A 13,165-nucleotide genomic window follows, 5' to 3' on the forward strand; every position below is an offset into this window, starting at 1 on the left:
AATGTTTATGAAGAGAATCTATGAAGGTTCTCAGCCATGTGGGTCATTTTATATGAAAAAAACAAAGCAACTGGACTTAATTGAATATTCAAATAGTTCCAAGGAGTTCTTCCTTGGCGTGTTTTGTTTTACGTCCTGTGTTTTTCCCATTTTGATTGCTGTATTGGTTTCTCCTTGTGTGGCCCTCACTTGTTTCACCTGTGCTATGTTGTCTCTGTTCTGTTGCCCCTGCTTGTTTCTTGTGTTCCAATTTGTGTGTTAAGATTTTGCTGCCATCCCTGCAGTGGTTCCAGACGTTTCTGGCTGTCAGCAGAAACAAGTCAAGTTTATGATGGACTACACCTGCAGATGTTTCTATTTAAACCTTAACTCCCCACCTGTCCATTAGAACTTAGGTAGCTACTCGGATGAGTGGCAAAACCTCTTCAAGAAAATCTACATGTCTAGTTGCCTTATCCAACATTTTTGAATATACCATTGACCTGGATGACTAAAAAGCTTTGCAGAGAATACTTCTTACCTCATATGCAAACAGCTCCACAGTCATTAGGAAAACACCCTTGTCTGTCAGTCACTTAGAAGCTCCAGCCAATGTTTGATTGGGACTTTGACTTCATGCGTGCTGAAAGCTGTCTATCCACACTGTGTGTCCAGATCAATTTGTATTGGCTTGACAATCAAACATCTGCATAGAAATATGAAATGACACGGCTAAGAAAGATGCCCCTCACACTGACAGCACCAAATATATTAAGCACGCTTAGGTTTGGTATACCATGACAAACATGGGCCTATCTTAACGTTAGAGAAATCAGTTGTCACAATGACAATAATAACATGCTGACACTAAAGTATATAAGGTACATTGTTTTAACGTGTGAGAATAATGTGGTGATTAGCATCAAACTACAGATGAGGATGATGGGATGATTGCAGATATTTGGTCATAAACTTAGCTGCACTAGAAGAATAGCCAATGATCACCAAGGTTTTATATGGGAATGCATTCATTTCACTTTCGACTACAGCAGGCATGGCCATGGTGGTGTTAGAAGAGTCAGGGATGACTAAGGTTACACTGGAATAATGTTTTTAGGGGATGTTCCGATATTAACTATTTAAAACTGATTCCCGGAAGAGTCTGTGGATCACTAAAATCAGTAGGACTCAGAGGATAAATAAAAAAACCCTTCCCCAAAGGCACTGCTGGGATTTGAACCCAGGATCTCCTGTTTACTAGACAGGCGCTTTAACCAACTAAGCCACAGCGCCCCTATCGGGAACTCCAACGAATACTTATCGTGTCTCTTAGGTTCCATGCTAGTTCATTGGAGTATTGTTTGTGTGACACACACCAATGTGTGGCCACCATTGACTGTATATTGGCCACATTATGTGGTGGATTTTTTATTTTTTTTATTCTTATAATATGCTTAATTTAATTTTTTGTTTATTTTGTTTGGGATTGCTGTTCCAATTTATGTCAGAAGGGGGCGATGCCGCGAATAGGAGACGTTTAGCTTAACCTGTGAGCTGTCCACCTCAGAATGGCAGAAGCGAGAAGGAAGAACATTGAGAAACGTCACCTGCTCCCCGTCTCATATTTATTTTACTATTTTACAGGTTCGTAATTAATACTTCTTAATTTCTGTACCGTGCGAACGTAAATTATATCCTGCTTGAATTTGTATAGTTGTTTATTTTCAGTTTGGATGATAATGTAGCCAGATGCTAAAATGCGCGCTAGCTAACCTTAATGTTAAGAGAGTGTGATCCCATGTCAGTGTTCACTTTAATATAATATAATATTCACTTCTTTGTTCTGCTACTCCGTTTACGCTCTTGTCGCATCTTCTAGGTTGGTTTGAGTCTTTCAATCATTCGTGTACTTCTGGCGTTTTGGGATTTCCCAATGCAGTGTCATGCAGTTAACATCTTGCTAAGCGGACTGTTATTGTGTGAGCCAGACACTTTCGCATTGATTTAGATTGTAAGCAACAGTCAAAACGAATTTGACCTGATTACTTTCAAATTTGTTAAAGAGTACCAGCACAACTGTATGGAAATGTATGCCATATTCTGTGCAAATAAAGAAGCGAGACAAGGTGAACCACCACATGCTACCCATCTCATCTTTATTTTACTGTTTTTACAGTTACAGTAATCTGGCTACTGGCTCCATCCCGGGTCTGTAACATTTGAGCTGGACCATAGTGGTGGACAGACCAACAAACTGCAAAAGCCGTGGCGCCAGCATGCCTGAAAAGATGGATGCCCGCAGTTCTTTATCATACAGGTTCAGTTCAATCAGAATGAAGCACAAACATTTTTTTTCATGATCTATTACTGATTCAAGTTGCCACAGGGAAAGGGGGAAGACAAATTAGTACTCACAGTCACATGGAAATTCAGAATAATCTGAATGGAACAATTTATTGAAATGCGATAACAGTGAAACAAAACCAATAAAGCAATAACAATGAAATAAATAAAAAAATAAAAAATCAAAATCAAAATGGTGGAGTGGGGCTGAAACTACAGTGAGTCTCTCGCTCAGTTCAGAGCCAACAGAAGCAGTCAGATTTTTCGACACCACCAAAAGAACAACAAATTCAAACCAAATAAAACTAATTGAAAATTAACTTAGTAAACACTAACTAATGAAAACTAAATAAAACTGAAAAAACTAAAATTGAATAAAGCTAAAATACAAAAAATAACTAAAATTGAATAAAGCCAAATTGAAAATAATAAATAAAATGAACATGAACTAAAATGTCATGGACGGAAATGATGCGAAACACGCCATCGCAAGACCAACAAATTCAAACTAAATAACGCAAAATGAAAATGAACTAATAATGAAAGCAAAAATGTAAATGTAAATGAACTTGAAGTAAAATGGGAAACAATGAAAACTAAATAAAACTGAATAAAAACTAAATGAAACTAAAAAAGAGAAAATGAACATGAACAAAAATGACGTGAAATACGCCACAGAAAATGAACTACATGCATGGATGGAGAAATAAAAAAGAAAACAATTGAAACTAGGATAAAACCCAAATGGAAGCTGAACGCTGGCTGGAGGTTCATCTGCGGTGGTTGCAGGTGGAGGTGGAGGTAGAGGGGGTGGAGCCACAGCAGATGTAGTCAGGGTTTGGTGGACTACAGGGATGGACGACTCCCGTTCCTCTGTTGCATTCAGGGTCCTATACCACAGCACTGGTGGTTCAGCAGTGGTGGCAAGACAATTTGGAGGAAACAACGAACAGATTTCTTTCACTGCGACATCAACAATGGTGTTGAGCAACTCTGCAGCAAACCAGTTGTGACTCTTCTTCAAGACGTCTTCGGTGTAGGCCTGTCTAACTTTGTCCTGGATAGACTGGACCATGTCATCTCGTATAGCGCGGGTGTATGTGAACTGCACGAAGATGGACAACAGAGCAGCAAAGACTCGGTCCTCTACAGCTTTTGTGACTCCAACAGCCATTTTACTGAGGTTCTTGGAGGGCAAGTCGACACAAATGTTTGGAGGAAGGTCCCAGAAGCCCTGCAGGACTTTGGGAACCATCTCCGCCACCACCTCTCATGGTTCAGGCTCTTTGGAGCTGGGGGCCTCACACTGCTCCTCTGTCAGCCTCCTGGCAAACTCCTTGGCCTGACTGATGATCACGGGATGTCTGTGGGTTACAGTTTTCCAGAGTTAGTTTTAGGGAACGACACAAACAGTACAACCAAAGAACTTAACTGAGAAGAAATAAATGGCAGATGTCACTTACTGGAAGTTGAGAGGCATTGGCTGTGAAGTGTGGAGGAATGTTCACATCTCTATTTTTCATGCTGTTGCTCACTTCCCACACCTGAAACAAGAAAAGGGGTGCTGAGCAGACTGAGCATATTTACAGGAGAAAAAGAAGTGAAAAAGTATCAATTGAATTCAAACTAGTATTCAGAGTTGGTCCTTGCCAGCTGGGCAAGAGGTTTGGCGTAGGTCTTATGATATTTCATATTCCCACATCCTTCCCACAAAGAAAAGTTTAATCTTTACAATTCCTTATTATGAGCATAGTAAAACCCAGGTGTGGTGTGTTTGTCAAATACTCACTGGGTTCTGAGAGTCTTCTTGCTCTCCTCCATCAGCAGCTCAATCGTGTCTTCAACAGATGTGTTAGGTGAAAAATAAGAGATCAGACGGGTTAATGCCTTACCTTGTTTGTATTATATAGAGACAGATATAGAAGACTTGAAACTGTAGAGGATCTTACATAACACTTGTAGGAGCCGAGATGCCAGCAGGTCTGAAGAGGTTGCTCATAGACGATGGTGTCAAAGAACACCTGTGGAAAAAAAGGTCAGTTTGTTAGCTCATTTTTCTAATCTTATTTTGTGTTACCTACATCTGAAAATGTTTAGAATCAGACCGAAGACAGTTGAACTGATCCTTACCTTGATGGGGCTGTAGATGCCTCTACTTGCTTCAGTGAACGCCATGGATAGGATAGGCTGTCTGAATACGGAACTGACTAAAGTAACGATGAATGTCTTACAACGAGTCGGGTGAAATGTGTAAAAGCACTCAGGAAATCCTCGATACGCAAGTAAACAAAATGACTTTGAGATGAAGAATGAAGAATGTTAGAAGAATGAACAACTTAATTCTTGACGTGACAACAACATTTTAGAACATTCGAGAACACCTGTAGTTGACCTTTGACATAGATACTCAGCTGCAATAACACACTGTGGTATGAGCCTAATGACTCAAAACATGTTATGTACTGATACACTGATACATGTTGCAACAGGCCTTACTTAATCTAATTACAATTATACCCATTAATGTACAAATAAAAGTTTAAATTACACAGTAATTTATTATTATGTTTTAATGGACATCCCATGGACCATCTATGAAAATATGAAATATAAAAATGATATAAATATATCAAAATTGACTAGTGAAAGACATCAATAAATAGTTAATTTTAAGAATTAATTTGCTAAATAAATTAAATATTCCAATTTTTTAAGGCATTTTAAAGGACACTTTGTCAGCTCAGTGTTAAAGATCCTCGATTGCTTACCATCTGTCTTCTGCGTTCTAAATTTAAGTTCTCTCTCTTTTCAACATGAATTATAACTTAGTTATTTATAAGGGAAACTGCTTAGTTTCACATAAAAACTATATAAACTATATAAAAACACTGAGGACCACTAGTAAAGAGAATGTAGGTGAAGGTAGTTAAAAGAAGATGAAAATAAAAATAATATGATGGGGGAAAAAATAAAATATAAGTTGAAATGTAGTTACATAAAACAGTATAAATAAAGATGTAAAATCTGCATATAAACAAACTTACAAGACAGAAAGCTGGCGTGTGTTGACTAAAATCGCTCACTTTGGAATTGTGATCAACCCTGAACTGTAAATTATGTTGCAGTTAATTACAATTCGATCCAATATTTTAGCAAAGTTTTACATGTGGCCACATAAAATTAGACAAATGATTAACACGATTAAAAATAAACTTAAACATCTGATATAGATGACAATTGATGACTTAAATAATTTAAACAGTTCTCCTGTGGAGGATAATGATTGGTTCTACATAAATAGATACTTAAATATACAAATACAAATACTGGGCCATATAATTAGTAATATAATTATATTTTGACAGTCAACATAATTCATTACAGCCCAAACAAAGCTCAACTGTGTGTTGTAGAGTTCAACGCATAATAATCGTGATTGTAATCATAATATCGTGATAAATTCTCTGACAATAATCGTACTAATCGTAACCATTTTGGTCCTCACTTAAATATATCAGCAACTCTTAAGAGAATTGCTGTTAAATTTGCTCTGACGTAAAGAAGAATAGATTTTAATGACTAAATATTCCTTGAGGATATAAGTAAGAGAAGGTGAACAGGCAGAAGTAGAACCATTCAGAGAAATAAGCTGATTTTGTTGACAGTATACAGAACAACACTTAAAGTGCTGTCCGTCATTGGACATTAGCCTCTGAAAGACTAATTTACAGTTGTTTTGTGTATTCAAGATGTAAATATTTCTAGTTTTTAAATGTAGCCCGATTGTTTCTTGAGCGGCCAATGATCGTTGTGATCTGTAAAGAAACATTTGAAGTGGCACATTTACAGATGAGTCCATGATTTTCAAATGACATAGTGGTGACACCATCTCTGAATGACGTCCAACCTTTTTCACTTCTTACAATTTCTAAGGAAAGATGAGAAGCATTCAGAGGGCCGCACCTTTTTTTCACTATGCTTCCCAATGGTTAATATGCTTCTGTCATATTATCTTTTGCATCCCCAGAGTTGTATTCTTCATCTTCCTTTTAATTGATTGTGCTTGTTGAATTCAACTTCAAGGAAGCTATCAAGGGGAATATACAGCTTAATTAACATTTCATTTCAACTGCTTTGTTTGTAACAAATGCACTTGGTAGATCTAAGTGAGATCCAGAGGCACGTTGACATGAGAATTAGACAGAGAATGGCAGAGAATTTCCAGTGGAAGTTTTTAAGTAGTTGTAAGTGGGGTGACATTCCATTACCACATGTACAGATACAATTGACACAGGTCATGATAACTGCTAACTGTACAGCAATATAAGCTCTGGTATGCAGTTGAGAGCACCACTTCTTTCCGTCTCAAGGGCTGTTGAGAGAATTGTTACCATGGGCAGAGGGATGAGTAAGCTTTCCACAGGGGTTTGTGTGATTCGTTGCTGGAGTGCAGGTGCAACTGAGGGAAGAAGCTGAATGACTCAAACTGTTGCCAGGTATGTTAGCGACAACATGTCTGGTATGTTTTCCACAGGGACAAGTCCGCATTCCTTGTGGGGATGAAAGCCACCTTTGTACAAATTGGGGATGCAACATTGAGTCCAATTCTAATTTGCATCTCATCAAAAATGTGTTCAAGTGCTCAAACCCATCTGCAGCAAACTCCTGTTTAACCTTATCAAGGCAATCCTCATTAACAAAATGAACTCTGCAGTCATATATTGACACCACTATGTAGGAAAAATTACACCCTATTTATGAAACTACATATGACTGAACAAGTCAAATCTGGACACGTATGTAAAACTTTCCACTAAAATACAAATCTTGCTTACAGGACAGAAGGATATTAACATAAGAAAAATGCCATGATATATTGGCTTACTGTGTATGCACAGATTACATCTTCACATGCAGCTGCCTGAAGCAATCTATCCAGATTTTTATTTCCCCCATGCAGAAGTGATGTGGATGCGACCAAGAGAGATTTAAGCACTGAAATTAAAGTCATTACAGTCCTAAATTAAACAGTGTGTTTCTGCTCTAATACTAGCAGGAAACCGTCTACTAACCATATTAACAACCAAGTCTTACATCCTGGGGTGAGAAACGTTTTACGAGCTAATGGCGTTGCTTGGTGAGGTAAGAGGTTAAGCTACAAAAAGTCTCATTAGCAAGCCCCGTTAGAAGTGATGAGCAGCTGGAAGCAAAGTTTTGCACCATTTCATAAAACTTACTTTCTGTTTTCATCAAACTCAATGAGCAACTTACATCAAACACACATGGACAAGGCCACTAGGTAGCTAATGGGAAACTTGAACCAGATTACAGGTTTGGTGCCTCTTCTATTTGAATGAAGGTTGCTTAGTGACACGTACACCAAGAACAGTTTTTGAGACATCACTCGTGAAGTACATAGAGTTGTTGTAGATCCTGCGATCCTGAGTACATACTAGTAATAGACATGATATGTGCAATGGCAACCTTCTCAGTCAAACCTGCAGTAAATATGTGCAACAGACATTCTCACAGACTGGTCCAGCTTTGTTGACGAAATGAAGTAATCCTATGGCTCGTCTTTACAGCCCCGATGTTACTGCACCAACAGGTTCAAATTCTGTTCTCTGTCAGTATGAAATACCAAGTCTTTCGAAGGTACAAGCTAGTCTAAATCACTGTGGAAGTCATCTATGACTTCTAACGTACACACAATAAGAGCTCAAGTTTACATTGTATGAAACAGCTGATTTTGAAATTCTCAGACACCGTAGCTTGGTTACATGAATTTCCCTGACAATTTCTATCTTCAGCATCATCTTGTGTCCAGAAGCAAACCTCAACATTACTGCAGCACCACCTCTATTTGTTCTCTCTGGATACTATCCCCTCATTCATAAGTTTCGCATGTTCAGGGCGATGGTTTCTGTCAGAATTCTTTCTGGAAACTGTCACATGGATTCATTTTAGTCTGTATACACCTGGTCAGTGGTGGAGTGTGGTGGAGAGTAGATGCAACTTCACTATTCAAAGCTGGAGGTCTGTTGGATGGAAATTCATTTTGAGATATTTTTTCAAGACACCGAGTCGGAATGAATAATGTAGAAACCCTGGAGCTAAATGGCATGTGTTTCTTGTTTACAGTAGTGTCAGTACAGACAGGTTAATGAGATTAACCTAATTATTGATCTTGGTCCTCATTGATTTGCTTTCTTGAAGCTGAAAATGAGGTTACATCCTTGAGCCAGCTAGTTGAGCTCAGTGATCTTTAGATGTGCTAACCACCAAGTGGGGGTTAGAACAGACCCAGGTTATCTGTTTCCTTTTGTTTCCAGTCTTTGTGCTCAGCTAAGCATGTGGCCACTGTTGGGAACTGTGATATAACAGGAAGGTAGCAGGTAGCAACCTGAAGGGGCTGAAAAAAAAATGACGCCAATGTGGAAGTTCCAACAACTTAAGTTCCTTGCCCAACTTTACAGGAGAAATAAACATGTTTACAGGCTGTAAAACTTTTGATTTCTGATGTTAAATTAACCATCCGCCCATATGGTTTAAATTTAATTATAGCTTAAATATATGTTTAAGTAAAGGGTGAGGCTGCTTTGAGTGACCTGGGGGTGAGATGTCCGCCATGTGTTCTTGTGCCCAGCTCAGCTCCACTCATTCTCCATCTCCTTGGCCATATTTGAATCAGCTGGGAGTTAGGTGGAAGAAAGGGGAAGATGGCGACAGCGTTCAGCTTCAAAAACACTCTTCAGAAATTCTACGGGTGATGTCAGTGTTTGTTCATCTTCATATACAGTCAGGTAGTTAAAGTAAAAACTGATATCTTGAACTTTCTTAGCGTTTTTATTTTAGCTCTTTACATGACCACTTTTTAGTTGCAGCAAACCCAATAATCTGTATTGTAAAAAGTGAAGTACAAGTATAAAAGTATAAAAAAGTTTGAAAACCCAAATATTTCCCCAGTCTTGCCAATTAGTGCTTATAAGTCCTACAAATATGTGTATTGAATTTTCACAGCACGATTGAGTATCCTAAAACCAATCAGTAAACCCAGTCTAAAATCTACTTGCTCTGTTACAAAACAAGAAATGCATATTAAACTATGGCCGTGCTGTAAAGGAAAAGAAAGCATGGCTAGACACACAACACACCAGTGTCTAACAGTGTCCTATAACTATCGCTGTATAGTGTTAAACGCACAGTATACTTTTGAATATAGACAGAGATTCAGAAATCCTTTTCTACACAGTGAAACATAAAAATCCAAGAAAATCCATCTGAATTCTCTTTTCTAATGCGCTTTTATTGCTTGAAATCTTGTTGCAAGCTGCTCTGCCGCTTCATTACTACCGTGTGTCAAGGTTCATTTAAACGAATGCGTCATCAGCTCCTCTCAGTCACAGAAACTCCAGCCCTCTCCCCCCACGTCCCCGCTTCCCCCCCTCTCCTCCTCAGCCTACAAACAGGACTTACAAACCTGCGCATGGCATTTGAAGCACATTCAATACGCTGCTGATCAATGTGCACATGGGCCCCTCGGTGTGTGCCATTGATTATCAAGGTGTTGTAGAACGGGCAGCATCCCAAGATTCAAGATCACTTTACTGATGCCTGCAGGGAAATTATTTTGTCCAAGTAGTCACGAGATAAGAAAAACAAGACAGAGACATAAAAATAAAATAAAATTTACAAAAACAAATGTACAGATCTAATACACATTTACATAATTTACAGTTAATGAAATATTTGGCTGAAGTATCTCAGCAGACAATTAGCTAAACTGTCTAAAGTGTTTAGCCAGACAGTGCAATCAACCACGCATTAGTTTAACCACAGTTAGTTCACAGTCTGTTCTTATCACAAGAGGGGTTCACTACATAAAGGCTTGTGTGAAGAGCCAAGAGTGTCCTGTTCAATTTTGCACTAGGCAAATGCATGTTGAAGGAAAAGTGACCTGCAAAATGACCAGTGTAACGGAGGAAGTATGAGCAAGTTATATATGTTTTCCTTCACTTGCTAGTTCAATGGTTTGTGCCTTTAAATCACTGTCTACATTATATACCCACCTCCTAGTCACACTATAGATTCTAGTGACAATCAACACTTACCTTCCATGCTAATGAGGCTGCACTGAAGTTAAAGCTCAGACTTTAACAAATGAACCGGTGTCAGGACTTCAGACAGCAGCCTCAACGGCTCCTGGGCAAATGGAATGAACAACCTCTGTTGCACGGAACAGTTCACGATTCCGGAAATCAAATCGGCACACTTACATGTGCTTCGGTATTGGACACTACAGCGTGGTGTATGTTTACATGGAAACGTTCCACATGTGTGCACAAGGAAAGATGATGCCTGTCTCCTGACAGCAATTAATGGCTAATTAACTGCTCAATGCTATGTTTCCACTATGCTCTCCAGCTAGTCTCTGACTGTGTCTGTTTGCTGTTTGCTACTACCTGCACAGCACCATCCTACAGCTCTCTTTATTGACACCAGCTGCCTTCTACAGACCCAAATAAAGCTATGAAATCAGTGAACGAAAACAGTGAACCTGGACAAATAAATGAACAGGAGTGTTGATGGTTCATTGTTATTACAAATTCATTCATTCAAACCCCTATTTTATTGGATCAAACTGTTGCAGTAAATCACTAACTAGCAGTTACCATCAATCTTTCTTTCTTTTCAGCCATTCCACCAACACTACAGTCTAACACAAACTAGGCTTTGAACTTGCTGACTGTAAGTTAATAATAATATTCTTTCAATAAGTGGTGGCTGGTTTATATAAGCAGACCTAAAATATAAAAATATACAGCTGGCCTACTCTCTGTTTCCTTCTAATTTGTGTTGATGCCTTCAACTTTTGAATTGCCTGATCAGAACTAACAAGTTTTGTCTGTGTTCAGCTTGGCAAATAAAACTATTTTTCTGAAGTCAAAGCCAACGAGACACTGCTCAAAACCTCAGACATAAAAGTCTATCTGAAGGGTGCACCATGAGAATAATTGACAATTCATTATACTGCGAGTTTGTTCTTTATGGAGCGCGGCTTTGATCTTCTAACAAACGCACACGTCAAAGGAGATATGCAACGCAACACGTGAGAACTCTGGTGTGAAACCGTGGATGTGATGTTTGTAGGGAGTTAAAACGGCTGCACAGCGAGGCACAGGAGAACATTTCTACTTTGACATGCTCTTCTGAGAACCTGCTGACCTCAGTGAGGCGGGGGGGGTGACTGTTTCCGCGCGTGTCTCTCCGTGTGTGTGCTTACAGCGTGCATCTGGTCACTCGCTGCGTGTGTTGTCATGTGTGTGACAGGCCATCAGTCATGATCAGGTCCGTGGGCTGCGGCGGGGGAGAGCACTCGCTGCCAGGTGGGCCTCAGGGGAGAAAGGGAGAGAACGAGAGAGGCACCGTGGCTGTGATGGAACGAGGCAGGTTGGATGCTCGCGTGTGAATGTGCATGTAAATGAATAATGTGAATAGCTGGTGGGTCGTGGCTGTCGTCGCTGGAGTGACAGCTTCTCCGCCCGACCGGGAAGAAGTTTAGCATGGAGAAGAGAAGCCACCAGCACAGCTTTCATCCATTGTCTGCTCTTTTGCTCTTTACCACTTATCTTTTTTTATCTTTGATTCTGTCTCTAAATCTGTAAATCTCCTCTCCTTTCTACAAACGTACGCTATCAAAATCTCCCTCTCTGTCATCTCTGTGTTCTCCTGCTGCTCTGTGACTCATACTGCTCTGTCAGAGTGTGCTCGCCGGCTTTTTCTTCCTGAGAGACAAATGGGTGTATAAGATGAGAAAAACATTTTACTAAGTCCTAAGTCCTAAGGTGTCCTAAGCAGCAATTTCCACGTGGGCATTCCGAATTTTCCGAGTCTTGTTAAAGCCCTGATCTAATCTGAAGTATGGAAGTATGGTAGTGTGGTGCGCGCACGCATCACTTCTTATTTGCTCAGTGAATCAGTGGGGGTCCCTCAGGGATCCCAAACTGATTAAATATCTGTGAGATGATCCACAGAGGCCCCTCCCTTCAACTCATAGAATCCAAAGACCCCCACTAACAACATTGTGTTGGTCATAATTTTTGAAATACAATAATACAAGAATCTTAATTTACTTGCAGAAAGTGAATCATACTCGCCCCAACTGTCAAACTATTTATCTGATTTAAAATGACTTCCCAAGCTCACCCGGGAAGTTAAATACAGTAATACTGTGGTTCCAGGATACATGTTACATGTAGCCTAGCTAAGCGCAAACCCTTAAGTGGTTTGCTTATTTATAGAACGCCTGCAGATAAAACTGTAAAAATGACATGTTTTGATTTGATATATTTTATATATATATAAGTGTTTGTCCTCACAAGGATCAACACACAAATGGGTGTCAAACAGTGCTGATGGACAGCATCTTCTTATTGCTCAGACAGAAGATCCAGGCTGTCTCTGTAATTATCAGGTAGCACACCCACACACACACACAAACGCAGGCCACATTGTCTAATGCGAGCACAAAAAAGCCATTAGTGGAAATATTATCTGTTTGATCAGCAGTGATTATTGCAGCCATACAACAGAGCTGCCATTAAGCCGTTTTCTATCTTCTGAGTACTTTAGATCATCTGAGGGCAGCCGACCCTTTCCTTCACCACTGACGCACACACTCTGCAGTTAATGGACAAGACAGTGAAGAGACGAAAAGACGAAAGAAAAAAGAATCACCGCTGTCTAAGACTAAGGAGCGATAGTGAAAAGCAAAGAGTCTAATTAGGCCTAGTTATATGCCAACGTTTCAGCAGACAACACCAGATGGTATCTCTCCATTTTT

The 13,165-nt window shown here is 39.5% G+C and overlaps 1 non-coding gene across 1 annotated transcript; it reads right to left on the reverse strand.

Annotated features, from left to right (window-relative positions):
- Positions 1-1,198: 1,198 nt before the first annotated feature.
- Positions 1,199-1,272, reverse strand: trnat-agu. The gene has a single exon. It is a non-coding gene; the product is annotated as a tRNA-Thr (tRNA).
- Between the last annotated feature and the right edge of the window lie 11,893 nt (positions 1,273-13,165).

The sequence above is a fragment of the Mugil cephalus genome, chromosome 14, assembly GCF_022458985.1.
Source record: "Mugil cephalus isolate CIBA_MC_2020 chromosome 14, CIBA_Mcephalus_1.1, whole genome shotgun sequence".
NCBI classification, from domain to species: domain Eukaryota; kingdom Metazoa; phylum Chordata; class Actinopteri; order Mugiliformes; family Mugilidae; genus Mugil; species Mugil cephalus.